Source organism: Cebus imitator, unplaced genomic scaffold (genome assembly GCF_001604975.1).
Source record: "Cebus imitator isolate Cc_AM_T3 unplaced genomic scaffold, Cebus_imitator-1.0 Scaffold90, whole genome shotgun sequence".
NCBI lineage: Eukaryota > Metazoa > Chordata > Mammalia > Primates > Cebidae > Cebus > Cebus imitator.
The window spans coordinates 459,327-474,849 of NW_016107405.1; the positions used below are offsets into that span (position 1 = coordinate 459,327).

The 15,523-nt window shown below is 36.0% G+C and overlaps 1 protein-coding gene and 1 non-coding gene across 6 annotated transcripts in view; both read left to right on the top strand.

The window, feature by feature from the left end:
- ZNF277 (zinc finger protein 277) overlaps positions 1–15,523 on the top strand; it is a 132,407-nt gene that overhangs the window by 53,781 nt on the left and 63,103 nt on the right. The window lies entirely within an intron of this gene.
- LOC119472230 lies at positions 8,264–8,427 on the top strand. Its single transcript, XR_005201348.1, has one exon. It is a non-coding gene; the product is annotated as a U1 spliceosomal RNA (small nuclear RNA).

The window sequence follows — 15,523 nt, forward strand, 5'->3', positions numbered from 1 at the left end:
TCACAGAAGTGTATGTGAGAAAGAAAGATCAGAACTCATGACTATAGGTCACCTAAACCTTAATTAGCTTCTATTAGATCTTCCTTCAAGTGGTTCTATTTATTGGGTTTGCTCAGACATCTTGGGAAGATCCTAGCCACCATGAAAACTCCAGCCTCTGGTCACTTCATATATTCTATAGATCTCTATCATTCTCTGCATTAGATTCTTTTAATTCCTTACTTGGCTTCCCTTGTTCCGTATGTTAACTGGTGCCATTATCTTCAACCAGACGCATATGTGATGGGAATGAAGTTTCAGTAATAATGTACATACTTGAAGACTGTCCCTCCTTTTAGCTTTCCTAAAGTCTGTTTTACCTAGCAGACAGCAATTTGGTTTTCAGCTCATTTATTTCAGAAATAAATTTGCTACATCCCATAAATGCAATGGCTGGCATTTTGTTTACCTAGCTATCTCTACTTTCTGGTTATGTTTTTGTTTTTCAGAATAAGAAAAGTGGTTATTTCCTTTGAGCCTATTTTGACAATCATTTCTTGCTTTTTCTGGGAGGAAAGAATGATAACTCTGATAATGGAAAAAATACTCATTTTTAATGTTAACTTCTCCCCTAATTTATTTTCATGCTTCTTGCCTAAATATTACCACATAACATTTCACCCCAAATTCTTTAATTTTTAAACCTTTATGATTTGTTTAGGAATGTATCTGTTTTTATGAACTTATTCATAATCTTCTCTCCATTAAAAGACACCATTGCTCATTTGCTTAATCCTCTTGAATATCAAAGCCTCTAGCCAAAGGTCTTGTATTATTCAGCTCGCTTTCACTTGAATATTCTATAATATAAAACTTCTTTAAAAAGCAAGGTGACCTAAACAAGCATTTGTTCCAAATAAAGTCCATTACTTGGTTTTTAAGTAACATCTTTTGACTTACACTAAGGCATTAAACATTTCAGAATGGTTGAGTTTTTAAAGCAGTATGCTAAAGGTTTCGAGTATTATCCTCTACTAAACATTTATTCTGTTGACTGTCTTGTAGCTTATGAGTATCTAGGGTATATTCATTTTCTAGAGAAATTGGTGTTCCCTAACTCATTACTTTCTATTTCTCTACAATGAATTCTTTACTTTACTCTTAGCCAGCCTGCATTTAATAGCTCTCCTCTTTCATAAATCTGCCCTTCTAGTTTTGCATCCTCAATAGATTTTGTCTTTCTTCATGTCCTGTTTCTCAAATTACTGAGACATTTAAAAAAGTAATAGAAAAAAAAAAAAAAGATTATCGAGCCACGTGTATAGACTGCTTGCCCAGATTAATGGTTCTTAAAATGGCCAAGCTGCTAGCCAGGAATTTTCAGCTTTATATTAAATCTCAGCATGAAAGCCAAAGAGAGAGCACTGTATGGGATATTGTCATTACAAAGAGAACTTGGTACTCTAAGTTCCCATGCCAAATAGCATTTTTAGATTCAATTTTTATAGGGATTATTTGTCGATTTGCCATAGTTATATATTTTTTTATGAAAAAGGTGCATGATTTACATGATTTATTTTCTGTATTGATATATTAAAGGCTAACAAGTTAAATATATAAATAAAGGTAATTTATGACAAAACATTTATTTTGTAGGATTGCCTCTCAGGATATTTTATAAACAATATAGAGGGCTATATTTTTTTTAAGAAAAATATTTTGTCTTATTAGTCTAAAAATATGCTGCTTTTCCCATTTAGAAACTCTTCAAAGCTTAGCGCTTAAGAAGTTATATTTTAAATTTGTTCCAATTAGAAATATGGATACTTTTGGTTATAAAAGTCGATAAATAATACTGTCTAACTTCATAGGGACTTACACATTCAACAGTGTCCACAAAAAATAATTTATAGTAGTAATAAAATGTATATTATATTTCATTAACAACATTACTATTGTCAAGAGGAGGAAGGGGAAACCAAGGTTTCTCCATCATAATCTTAATGTTAAGATATTTGCTCAGGGAGTGTATTACGAGCTATAATGAGCTTGGGCTCCACAGTCAGACTTTGAGGATTCCAGTCCTCTTCATTTCTTACTGGCTTTGTAACCCTGTGTGTAACCTTTTTGTCAAGGAAAAGGCCACTACTCAATATGTGAAACAGAAAGCTGGATTTGCTGTTGAACAGTGGAAATGTGTACTTGTAAGGCACAGTCTTTCTGAATAAAGCAGACTGCTGAACTTATTGAGGGTTTTGAGAATAGCAGAGGTTAGGGCCTGGCTGACAGTCAAAAGCAGGAGTGTGTGGGGATTGGGGCCCATTAGCTATGGCAGTATAGTCATTAAATGAGGCTGTTTTCAATGATTCCGAAATGTGGTAATGGAATTGAGTTGTCACTGACCCACTGGGATGAGTTTAAAACTGTTTTATGATTCTTACTACTTAACAATAACAAAACTGCCTTCCTCACAGGACATTTCTGATAATTAAATCAGAGACTACATGTAAACTTCCTAGCATAATGCCTGATAGAAACAGGCCATCTTCTTTATCAATTTGACCTTAAAGAGAGTCAAGCCCCTCAATTATGAAAGTCCCAGCTTTTGGAGCTCCAGATTATCACACTGGGCAGCGTGACCTCTCAAATTTGTCTCACTCCTCAGAGTTACACAGTACATGCTGTTCATTTGCATTTGTTTGTGTAGTTAATACACAACTCTGCAATGTCAGCATTTTCTGCAGTATTTGTCTCAGTTGTAAGTAGATAATCATTTGCTTTCTGTGCCAGTGGGCTTTTTGTGGTTTAGGTTTTGTTAAGCTTTTATGAGCATCACATATCTCTGTGAGAACCTGTGAAAGCTGTGAACGCTATCTCCTGAGAAATGGATATATACATATACACATTTTTGTGGCCAGTTTCTTTGGTTCTCAGGCTTCATGAAAGTTCAGGCCCTGCTCTTCAGAGCTGCCTCTGTTCAAAAGGATAAATTCTCTGTCAGAATCTTCACCTCTGGAAACATAGGTTTCAGTTGTAAAACATTGAGCGTTATAAATGAAAACAGTGACTTAGAAAACATAAAATGAATCTTGGAATTTCAAAGAAAGGTTGAAATTGACTAGGAGGGTGCCAGCCCCTGGGAGCCACAGCAACCTTTTCTAGGCAAGACAGTAGGCCAGGGCAGTGATTTTGAATATTAGTGTGCATAAGTCAGTGAATTATATACATTGCCCATCCATTGGTTTATGTACACTAATACTCAAAACCCATTGCCCTGGCTTACACTTTTGCATAGAATGCAACTCCTAAATGCTAATGCCCAAACTTTCTTTAGCCACAACATAATATATAAGTAAACCACATTAAAATGTACATACTCTTTGACCTAAAAATTCTGTTTCTGCACCTTGGGATTCTGCTGTGGACTCTACCCCTAGAATTTAGTTAATTAGGTCTTGCCCTGAATAATTCTGGTCCTAACCACTCTTTGGGAAAAGCTGAAATACTTTATCAAGTCCAAAGATTGTTATGACATAGCAAGTTACCCCTGACCAGTCTTCTCCTTTACTCACATTTTTGACATCTGTCTGTCTTGCACCTTTCAAATCCTATGAAATAATTTAAACCACATTCCTTCCCCACTAAGCTTAATCATTTCTAGCTTTTGATTTAAAATGAGACTTGCGACTCTTCACTTGAACACTTAAAGGCCATTGTAGGATTATTCATTGCCCTAATTTGAATATCACTGTGTCTCGGGGAATAGGGAGGAGAGAGGGGAGAATGGCAGGTCTGTGGAGCAGTAAGAACACACACATTTATCTTAAAGTTCACCATCTTATATGGGCACAATCCCAAAATGATTACGTAACAATTAGTAACATCAACTATCACCAATCACAGATCACTGTAACAGATATAATAATATGAAAAAGTTTGAAATGTCACCAAAATTACCAAAATTTGACCCAGAGATACAAAGTGAGCATGTGCTGTTGTGGAAAAAAGGCACCAATAGACTTGCTCTGTGCAGGGCTGCCACAAACCTTCAATTTGTAAAAAGCACAATAAAGTGAAGTATGCCTGTATACAAAGAAAAATCATCATAATGTTAATGGTGGTTATTTCTGAATGGTGAGATTATGGGTAGTTTTTCTCTTCATTTGACTTGAAAGTTTTACAGTGAACAATGCAGTTTTTTTATTCCGAAAATTTTGTTTCAAAACACTATAAGGCTTAGTCAAAATAATTTAGTAAGAGTTTTAATCAAAGCATTGCCTTGGTCAACCAAGAAGTATGGAATATCACTGAGGGTTGTTCCTTTCAGTTTGAATAAGAGGAGATGGTAAAAGACCCAGAACAGTACTGGGTGCCGCTCTGTAAAAAAGAAGGGTCAGTGTTTGGAGAAGGAAGGGTCCAGAAGGAAGCTGTTGAAAGCGGTTACTCTGTTGGCTCCGCTTTGCTTTGATAAGGACAAATAGAAGCTGTGAAGAGTAGTACTTTCACCTTACCGCAGGGAGAAGGAACTTTGAGTAACATTTCTATATTTACTTTTTAATTCTTTTTTCTTTTTTTTTTTTTTTTTTTGAGACAGTCTCACTCACTCTGTCACCCAGGCTGGAGTGTAGTGGCACTATCTCGACTCACTGCAACCTCTCCACCTTCCAGGTTCAAGCGATTCTCCTGCCTCAGCCTCCTGGGTAGCTAGGATTACAGGCACCCGCTAGCACGCCTAGCTAATTTTTGTATTTTTAGTGGAGACAGGGTTTCCTCATGTTGGTCAGGCTGGTCTCAAACTCCTGGCCTCAAGCAATCCATCCGCCCCTGCCTCCCAGAGTGCTGGGATTACCGGCATGAGCCACAGTGCCTGGCCTACTTTTTAATTCTTAAGATTGCTATATAGTTACTGTCTGGCTATCTGGTTACTAACATTGGTCCAGGGTTATTACTAGACAAAAATTCAAAAACCAAAAAATGAAGACTTTTTTTTTTTGACAGTGGGGTAAGAGCTATAATAGCTTTTGAGATTTCAGATAAGATAGTTGAAGACCTCATCAGCATATCATAACAACCAAACTGACTTTTGAAAATAATTATAAAATTTAGGTATGTGGAACACAGAAAACCCTATTGAAATCTTTAAAGTTTTATTGTACTACTAAAACAATTGCTTCACCAAAAACTAGTAATGCCAGGAATGTTGTGGGTTTTTTCCATTTCAAAATGTCCCTGGGCTATTTATAGTTCTGGGTCTTCCTTTACAGAATTATCCGTGTAACATAAATGTTAAATCTTAAATAAATAATTCCTAAAGTTTATAAATAATACCTGAATTCATCAAAAAATACACATATTCTAATCACTGTAGGAATCATCTCTTTGATATTCATAAACTTTCTATTCTGTATTCCTTTTTGAGTAAGTGTTTATTCTTTCCAATGGTTTTCATAGGAAGGTAGGAGGGGGGAGGTATCAATGCTTCCCAAATTATTGTGACAGTATCCTCTCCCTAATTGTGAGTCACTGGTTTAGAATACAGCAGAAATGGCAGCTTGCAGTGAGATTCAGAGCAAAGCATCTTTCTGCTCTGAAAGACTCTGACCGGTACTGTAGTCTCTTAATCTATTCTTAAGTATATTGGATATGTTAAATAGAATTATTGTTCGCTTAATCTATTTTATACAACCCAAATATCTTATTTTACATTTCTGTATTTTATTCACTTGCTATCATATATGATCAATAATCAGTGGACTGCTGGGATTTGGTAAAGCTAGTATCTTTCAGTGCTGATCTCATCTTCATCAGTTTCAGCAATCAAACATTTTTTCTAATATGTTTTAACTTTAGTTATCTTACTGAAAAGTATCACATTCTATTTGAAAGGGATTATTTTATAAATGCTTTAGGCTGTATAAAATTAGAGTTGAGAATGAGAAAATATTGGAGAATAAAGAGGAAATACAAAAAGGACAATGAACGACCCTTTAATAATTGCTAACATGTGATTAGCTTTTGCTGCCTTTTTTGGTTCCCTTTTTCTCTTGCCTACTTCTAAAAATCCCTTTCGTTTTCTTCTCTTTCCCCTTTTTATCCATTCCTTTTTGTTAATGTGCCTCTCATTGATAGGGGATATCAGCTGACTTGGAAAATAGTAGAAGGTCTGAGCTTCAGACCTGAGAGGCATGGAAGGAAACAAAGTTTTTTCTAGTATTGACATTTCCTTTTTCCAGAAGGGAATGTGAGCCCACTGACCTTTCAAAATAGCAGAGGTGGTAGGTAGCCTGCCCCAGCAAAGAGCTTCACCAAGATTTCCCTGGATGTTCCCACAGATGAATGAAATTCTCAAGCATCAGGAACTAACCCTTTTCTTTCATAGGGACAGCTTTGCATTTCTGTTAACTCTGGCCCAGTTAAGACCCATTCAAATGAATCCAAATGATTTTGTGTGCCTTTTCTAGAAAGGCAAAGGTACCTCATGACAATTTGCCATGAAAGTGAATTTAATTTTCCTATAAATCAAATCCATCAAGGAAAATACCTCAGTGAGAGACAGCTTTTCATCTGGTGACCAGAGAAAGTGACTCTGTGTGAAAGTACAGAAATGGAAAGGAAGTAAAGTTGACCTTCAGGAAAGAAAGCTCATTTTAGATTTAGGGGGAAAATATACCATATGCCTGTGTGCGCATGCAAGCACATACACACAAAACACAGCTTAGTGATTGAGTATTTTGAATCAGTTTTCGAACTGGAAAGTTGTAGGACTTAATTGTTTGGTGTTTTTTTTATTATTATTTTTATTTGTTTAATTAGAATAGGACTTACCATCAGGCAAAGAACAGTTTTTCTCAGCAGCTTGGAATTCCTAATTAGTATTATCTGTATCTTCCTTAAGAACTACACTGTGTTGCTTTTTGTCTTTTCCTGTTCCCATATGAGATCATTTGGTAAACACTAGATCATTATCCTACATAGGATCATTTGGTAAACAGGAATTTGGAATGATTTAATAACACAAGAAGTACAAAAGAAAAGGGCATAGATATTGTTCCTGAATTTTTTTTTGGCATATTTAAAATTACACAAAGTAGAAAATTTTTTAAAATCATAACTACCTACCTCTGGATCAAAGTAAAATATACCAAAACCATGGTGTTTTTTCAATGCATATAATTGTTCTTTGGCTTGCTTATTTTGATTTACTCTCAGTTTTTTCAAGATTACTGATAATCTGTTTTATGTCGTTTGTATAAACATCTGGCTTGATTTCACTGATTGCCACTTAATAACTTCAGATAAACAGTTGGGTATTTTATTTTAATCTAGATTTTTTGAGAAGTTTCTCCACTTTTAAGACTCTGCATTTCTACATCATGCAGTCAACTCACATAAGTGTAAGCTAAACAACTGCTTACTGTTTTAGGCTTCTGTGTGTTGGAGCAGTTTGTTATATGGTATTAATATGACAATACCTGACTGATACACCTTGATTTGTTAGTATTCAGATATAATTGCCTCTTGTTAGTCATTAGTATAGAAGCATATGGACAATCAATGGCAAGACCTTGAATGAGTTCATGATCTTATTCCTAGGATGTGTTATCAAATTGAATTTTAAGATACAATGGATTTTCTTTTTTTACAATTTGCTGAATATAGAAGACTCTACATCTCTTTGATATCAGTGTCTTTTTTTTCCATGAATTAGTACCCCAAATCGTAAAACTGGGAATCTTGAGTGATACTATATTACCTTTCTCCATTTAATATGTTTATCTCACTGTATGGCATTTATGTGTCTGGATTTTGGGGGGAATAAATTACTCCAGTACAATTTTTGTAGTAAAGCATGTTTTGGTAAACAAAACACTATTTTCTTATTGTTTTGCAGGAACAAAACACTAGAACTGCATCCGGGAGGTAAAGCCTCATTGCTGAGTTGGTTGTTAACTTGATACAAAAACAGTTAAGATAGCCAGTCACTTATCACAGTGGACATTGGTATATGCAGGAAGACTTGTAGCACTTCACTAAGGAGGATGGCTTGGTAGAAAAAAGGTTTTGGGTCACAGCTTTCTTATCTCTAAATTCTAGGTCCTTCCTAGCTGTAAGCTATGATATACTGTACCAGAAGCACTTTTTCAATATTCAAGATGCCTTTATTTCCTAATCCCACCTTTTTTATCAGGGGTTTATCAAAGTCTAGAAGCTGAGCTGATCAAGCTTGGCCAGCAGATACCCTTTTCTGTTCCAGTGTATTATTCTACCTTAAAAATACTTCGTAATACTTACCTGGCAGGGGAGATACCATGATCGCAAAGGTGGTTTTCCCAGGGCGAGGCTTATCCATTGCACTTTGGATGTGCTGACCCCTGCGATTTCCCCAAATGTGGGAAACTCGACTGCATAATTTGTGGTATTGAGGGACTGACTTCGCGATATCCCCTGGCTTTAAAAAAAAAAAAAAAAAATACTTCGTTATATTCAGGTACTTCTACTCTAATACCATATTTGTGTTGCTGAAAAACTTTGCATTCTACAAAATCACACAGTAAGATAGTAGAGATCATATGGGGGAAGAGTGCTAGGGACAGAACATTCAATATCAATGTAACTTTGTAACCAGAGCAATCCTAATAAAAAGAGAAACATATTTAAATCTCCACTGGATTTGAATCCAGAATCAGTCCAGTTAAGTCCTCCCAATAAAAAGAGTGACATGGTTAATTCTCCACTGGATTTGCATCCAGAATCATAGTCCAGTTGATTCTTTGCATCCTTGAATTCTAGAATTCATGCTTCCTTCTTCAAAATGGAGGTCCTTGGGGGCACTTATGTCTAATTGAGGTTAGTTTTATCAAAATTAAATATCTAACCCTGGTATAGACCTCTATTAGGTATTTTTAAAACCCAGGAAGAAATGCCTTTGAGGGATCTTCATCCTCATTCGTGGCTTTCTTGAAAATGTCCTTATTTGCTGTTAGGAAGGACTCAGAATTTTCAGGAGTTGTATTAAAGATCTTTATGTATTGCTCAGGCTTGCTTTTAATAATGAGAAACCTTGGCATGGATAGATTCAAACCATTATTGTGCTGGAAAAAATACATATGAACCAAAATTTTATTCAGAACCAACTTTTATTCTGACATTTTTCTTCAATTTGTTAAATATATATGAGCAGACTCAAAGGAACATATATTAATAAAGACTGTAGTCTAATTACATTTCATAGTCATTTCTTTTTTCATCAGCTATCTACAAAATATAATATCTATCACAAAATGTCTTCTTCCAAAACCTATAGAAAAGGTAATATATTTTCCTAAAAAACAGAAACCAATTTTTAACTCTTACTCTACATAGTGTTTATCTTCTTATGCTAACTTATAAAGTCATAAAATTGATCACATCAAGTTTTTATTAGAACAGTGGTTTGTGCCTTCACATAAAGCATATCTCTGTTTAAGCAGTTGGGAGTAGTAAAAAATAAAAAAAGTAAAAAAATAAAATACAAAACATACCCCAGCCACCATCAAGAAATTACATTCGAATCACTGTGTAAAAAAACTCGCTGTATTCTCAAAGCTCCCAAGTTGATTCATGTGTACTGTTAGGATTGAGAATTGTTGCCTGAAAATAAAAATAATGGTATTCATCAGGATGTCATTGTCAGTCAAGTTCCATTTAGACATTCCATAGAAGTCAGTACTAATCAGATTAACTGCTGGCATAATTCATTGTTAATTGTTACGAGTAATTTGCAACATGTACCATTCATATAAACTAGACCACATATTCTTTCAGAGATAATTTATATCACTTCTTGGATTTATTTTTGTAATTGTTATGTAAAACAGGAAATTTAATACTATATCCGAAATACTAGAAATAAAATCTGTTGTGTCTTGTTTTATTGTCCAGCCATCATTTTATTCCCTCAGCCTTCCTCTGTGAAGTCAAGTGATTTTTCTGATGTGGTCACATATTTGTAGAGGATTCTATTACATCATAGAGATGGGATTTATGATACTTAATGTCACTGAGAACATAAGAGTAATTGTCAGTAGACAAATAAATTGGAGGATTATATTTTTTAAATGTCCTGAACAAGACTGAATCTCAGGTGTTTTGCAGGAACTTTAAAAGACTGCTTATAACTATATTTTCTAAAAGCAGCCCAAATTCTGGTGGGTCTAAGTAACTTGAAGAAAAAGGACTTATGAAATGCCTCAAAGTAAGGCCAAACCACCTGCCTTAGCAGGCATATAATTGGAACTAGAGGAAATTAATCTAGTGATTTATCTTAAAATTATACTTTGTTCTTTTTTTCTCCTCTGATGCTTCTGATGTTCTTTTTTCTTTAACTTTAAAAAAGTTTTTGTGGATACTTACTAGGTGTATGTGTTTATGGAATAAATGAGATATTTTGATACACACATATAATGCATAATAATCACATTAGGATAAATGGAATATCCATTGCCTCAAGCATTTATCCTTTATTTGTCTTATAAACATTCTAATTTTATTCTTTTAGTGATTTTTTTAATGTGAAATACATTATTATAGAGGGTAGTCACTTTGTTGTACTATGAAATACTAGATCTTATTTATTCAATTTAACTGTAGTTATACCCATTGGCCATACTCCCTTCCTCCTGCCCCCTAATACCCAGCCTTTGGTAACTATCCTACTTTCTATCTCCATGACCTCAGCTGTTTTAATTTTTAGTTCCCACAAATAAGTGAGAACATGCAAAGTTTGTCATTCTGTTTCCGGCTCATTTCATTTAACATAATAACCTCTAGTTCCATCCATGTTGCTGCAAATGACAAGATCTCATTCTTTTTTTATGGCAGAGTGGAGTACTATTTCTTTACTCCTCCACTGTTGGACACTTATGTTGCCTCCAAATTTTGGCTATTGTGAACAGTGCTGCAGCAAACAGGAATGCAGATTTCTCTTCAATATACTGAGCTACTTTCTTTTGGGTAAATACTTAGCAGTGGGATTGCTGGATCACATGGTATTTATATTTTTAATTTTTTGAGAAACCTTCATACTGTTCTCCATACTGGCTGTACTAATTTATGTTACCACCAACAGTGTATGAGGGTTCCCTTTTCTCCACATTTTCACCAGCATTTATTATTTTCTGTCTCTCAGATGAAAGCCATTTTAACTGGGGTGAGATGCCATTAATTACAGTTTTGATTTGCATTTCTCTGATGATCAGTAATGTTGAACACCTTTTCATATGACTGTTTGCCATTTGTATGTCTTCTTTTGAGAAATGCCTATTCAGATCTTTTGCCCATTTTAAAATCAGATCATTAGATTTTTTTTTTCTTATAGAGTTGTTTGAGCTGATTATATTCTGGTTATTAATCCCTTGTCAGATGGATACTTTGCCAATATTTTCTCCCATTCTGTGAGTTGCTTCTTCACTTTATTGATTGTTTCCTTTGCTGTATAGAAGCTTCTGAACTTTATGAGATTCCATTTGTTCATTTTTGCTTTGGCTACCTGTGCTTATAAGGTATTTATTACTCAAGAAATCTTTGCCTAGTCCAGTGTCCTGGAGAGTTTCCCAGTGTTTTTCTTTCAATAGTTTCAAACTTTGAAGTATTAGTTTTAAATCTTTAATCAATTTTAATATGATTTTTGTATATAGCAAGAGATAGGAGCCTAGTTTCATTCTTCTGCATATAGATATAGTTTTCCCAGCACCCATTTATTAAAGAGACGACTGTTCTTTTCCAGTGTATGTTCCTAAAACCTTTGTCAAAAGTGATTTCACTATAGATGTATGGATTTGTTTCTTGGTTTGAGGATGGCAAATTCCCCTCACTTTCAGGTGGATCCAAAGGTGCCATCTAGGACCCAGGACCTAGAGTTAGAAACTGTAGGAATCTATCTACTGCTCTATTCTACTGTGACTGAGCTAGTACCCAAGCCACAAGACAACGCCTTTCCTACCTTTTCCAAAAGCAGAGAAGTCTCTCCCTATGGCCACCACCACCGCAGACCTGTGGCAAGTACTGTCTGGCTACCACCTATGTTCACTCAAGGCCCAAGGGTGCTTCAGTCAGCTTGTGGTGAATGCTGCCCAGCTTGGGACTCTCTCTGCAGAGCAGCAGGCTCCCTGCTGGTCCAAGGGAGGTCTAGAAGTTGTCCAAGAGCCAAGGCCCAGAATGAAGGACCCTAGGGTCTGCTTGGTGCTCTACTCCACTGTGGCTGGTACCTCAACTACAAGACCAGATGCCCTTTGCTCTTCTTCCCTTTCCTTTTCTCCAGCAGAAAGAGTCTCTTCTGTAGCCACCACAGTTGGGAATGTGCTGGGTCACACCTAAGGCTCATACATCTCTGAGTCTCACCCAAGGCCCACAGCAAGTATTTTCCTGGGTACTGCTGCTAATTATTCAGGGTCCAAGGACTCTTTAGTCACCTGAATTCTGCCAGGACTAGGTCTTTCCCCCCAGGACAGTGAATTCCATTCTGGCCCAGGGTATGTCTAGAAATGTGGTTCCGGAGCTGGGGCCTGGAATGGGGTCCTCAGGACTCTGCCCATTACCTGTGTACTATGGATGAGCTGGTATCTAAGTTGCAAAGCAGAGTCCTCTTGACTCTCCCCTCTGCTTTACTCAAGTGAAGGGAGAGCATCTCTAGAGCTGCAAGCTATGCTGCCTGGGGTCTAGGGAGGGGTGGCACAAGCACCCCCTTAGACACCTTGGCTGGTGTCTCACTGGGTCACATGCACCCCATATCCACTGGCAGTCCTTGTGGCCTAGTGCCTTTCAAATTTATTTGGGACCTAAGCGCACCTTAGCCTGTGGCTTGCTGGAACTCAGGTTGTGACTGCTGGGGTGGGTGATTCCCCTCTTACTAGGGATGGTCTAAATGCTCCCTCCATGTGCACCTGCCGAGTTCTACCTGGTGTTGCTTTCAGCTGAAACGGGCAGCACTGTGTTACAATGCAAAGTCTCCCAATCACGGCACTCTCCCCTGACCAAACATGGATTCTCTCTCCAGGCCACATGGCCACTGCTGGGGGATGGAGGAAGGGTGACTTGTCAATTCAAGACTGTCTTTCTTCCCCTCTTCAGTGCCTCTTTCAGGGATATGAAGTTAAAACTGGTACTGTGATTGCTCACCTGATTTTTGGTTCTTATGAAGGTGCATTTTTTTGTGTGAATAGTTTTTCAGTTTGGTGTTCCTGCTGGGAGGATTACTGGTAAAGGTTTCTATTTGACCATCTTGTTCTCTGACATTCTAAAGTTGTGTTACCTGTGTCTGTGAACATGACCAGCCTCTCTGGTAGAAAAGATGTGGGTTCTTCTGCACTCCAGCCTGGGGCAACAGAGCAAGACTTTGTCTCAAAAAAAAAAAAAAAAAAAAAGATGTGGGTTCTTTGAGGATAGGGTAACTGTATTTCTTCTACTGCTCACTCCTCAGTATCTAGCACAGCCTTTTGCCTAAGAGTAGCCTAGAAGGGAGAATTACTTTTTAGGGAAATAAGTTCATAAAATTGTGATAAAATGAGTATCAACTTGCCTAACTTTAAGAAAGTTTCTATCTCATATGCTATAACCAAAAAGCAATTTATTAGTTTTCCTTTTCAAGTCATTGAGTGTTGCTTTATAGCAATTATATATACTAATATGTAGTATGAGAAATATATATGTATTGTTTGAAAAGGTTGAGAAATTCACATGTTCAAAAATAAGAATTTAAATCAGTGGTTATATGGTACTTTCAAAAGTTTTTTTATTAATTTTCATTTTGCTTCTGTTTTTTGAGATAGGGTTTTGCTCTGTCACCCAGGCTGGAGTGCAGTGGCACAATCACAGCTCACTGCAGCCTCAATCTTCCGGGCCCAAGCAATCCTCCTACCTCAGCCTCCCAAGTAGCTGTGACCACAGGTATGTGCCACTGTGTCCAGCTGATTTTTTATTTTTTGTAAAGACTGGGTCTTGCCATGTTGCCCAGGCCAATCTTGAACTCCTGGGCTCAAGCAATCCTCTTGCATCAGCCTTTCAACATGCTGTAATTAGAGGCATGAGCCACAGCACCGTGACTTTATTAACTTTTTTATGCCTAAAAAAAAATCATTCTTTACCTGTTCCATAAAAACAAAACTATGTATTATATTAAAATATTGGTCATGTTAATGAATTAAGACATCAAACACTAAAAGAAAAATGTGTCATAGTGCTTAATTTTGTAAATTGAGATAATCTTATCCCCATAACTCAGAAATTTATGATTCTATTAAAAACATTAATTATAATAGGGGGCATCAGATACGTAATTTACAATTTTCTAGGTGCCAACTCATTAAGGTGTTAACTAGACTACTATTTCCAAAGTAATTTTCTGACAAATCAAATGAATTAAATTAGGTTAAATCCAAACTCTGTTAAAATACTATGAAATTTCCATTGAGCGATACTTATTTAGAAAGTATAAGACAGGCCAATAACCAATCAAGTCTATCTGTGTCAGAGTCTACCTTCCCTTCTTTTCTATCTTTTCCTCTTCGGAACTGAATAAATAAAAGCACTCACCAGTCACCTTGTTTCCCCATTCTTGACAAAAAGCCAGTGTCTTTTGTTACTTTGGCCCTCTTGTTAGGATCACCAGCTTGTTTGCAATAGGTTATTCTGCTTAGTTAAATTTACCTGAACTAAGGTTAGGATTTTTAATATCTTTTTTGCTTATTTTCCCCTTTACCATTGAAAAATCATTTTACATTTATATTTCCAAATCCCTAATGTCTGCTTCTACTGGTAGAAAGGAAATAACAATGAGAATTTAGTGCCCATTAGTATCCACGTTTTAGAACACAATATACACCCAGCCTTGAATTCTACTTAGAGCATCCCTAGTCCTGGCCCTGTCAAAGTAGGAACTCAAAGTAGTCTTAATTTGAATGCTCTGAATTATCTTCAGTAGTGCAGAGTAAAAGCAATAGAGATAATGAAATGTCTTTGATGTGAAAGAGTATGTAAAGTAAGCATATAACATATAGTATGATCCTTCATCCTTCATTTCCTTTTAGATTCTAAATTTCATTGGCAATAAACAGTAGAGTTATAGAAAGTATTTCCATAGAACTGAATATCCTTAACCATATATGTTTCAACGCATATTTTTAACACTAGAAATCTTTTCTGATTTAAATCTACAAATAAATCAATAATGTATCTTATTAATAAAGAGGGATTTGTTTTTATCCATTTATTTTCTCTTCCTAGTACTTATTTCTCTCTAAAATATAGTGAATTTATGACATTTCAAAATGCTGCTTCCACATCATTGTTACTGTTGCATTATTAATGTAGTCAGCACTGATTCCTCTTTATGAAATTGATTAAGGTAAGAAGGCATCATGTATAAACCAGAAACATACGTAATCTATAGCCAAGAAATTTAACCATTGCATCATTAGTTTCCCACTTTTTAACCAAAGTTGCTTGAGAAAGGAAGTTTAATCACATTTTCATGATTAGGTAGTTTTGAAACTAAGAAATGCCACATGGA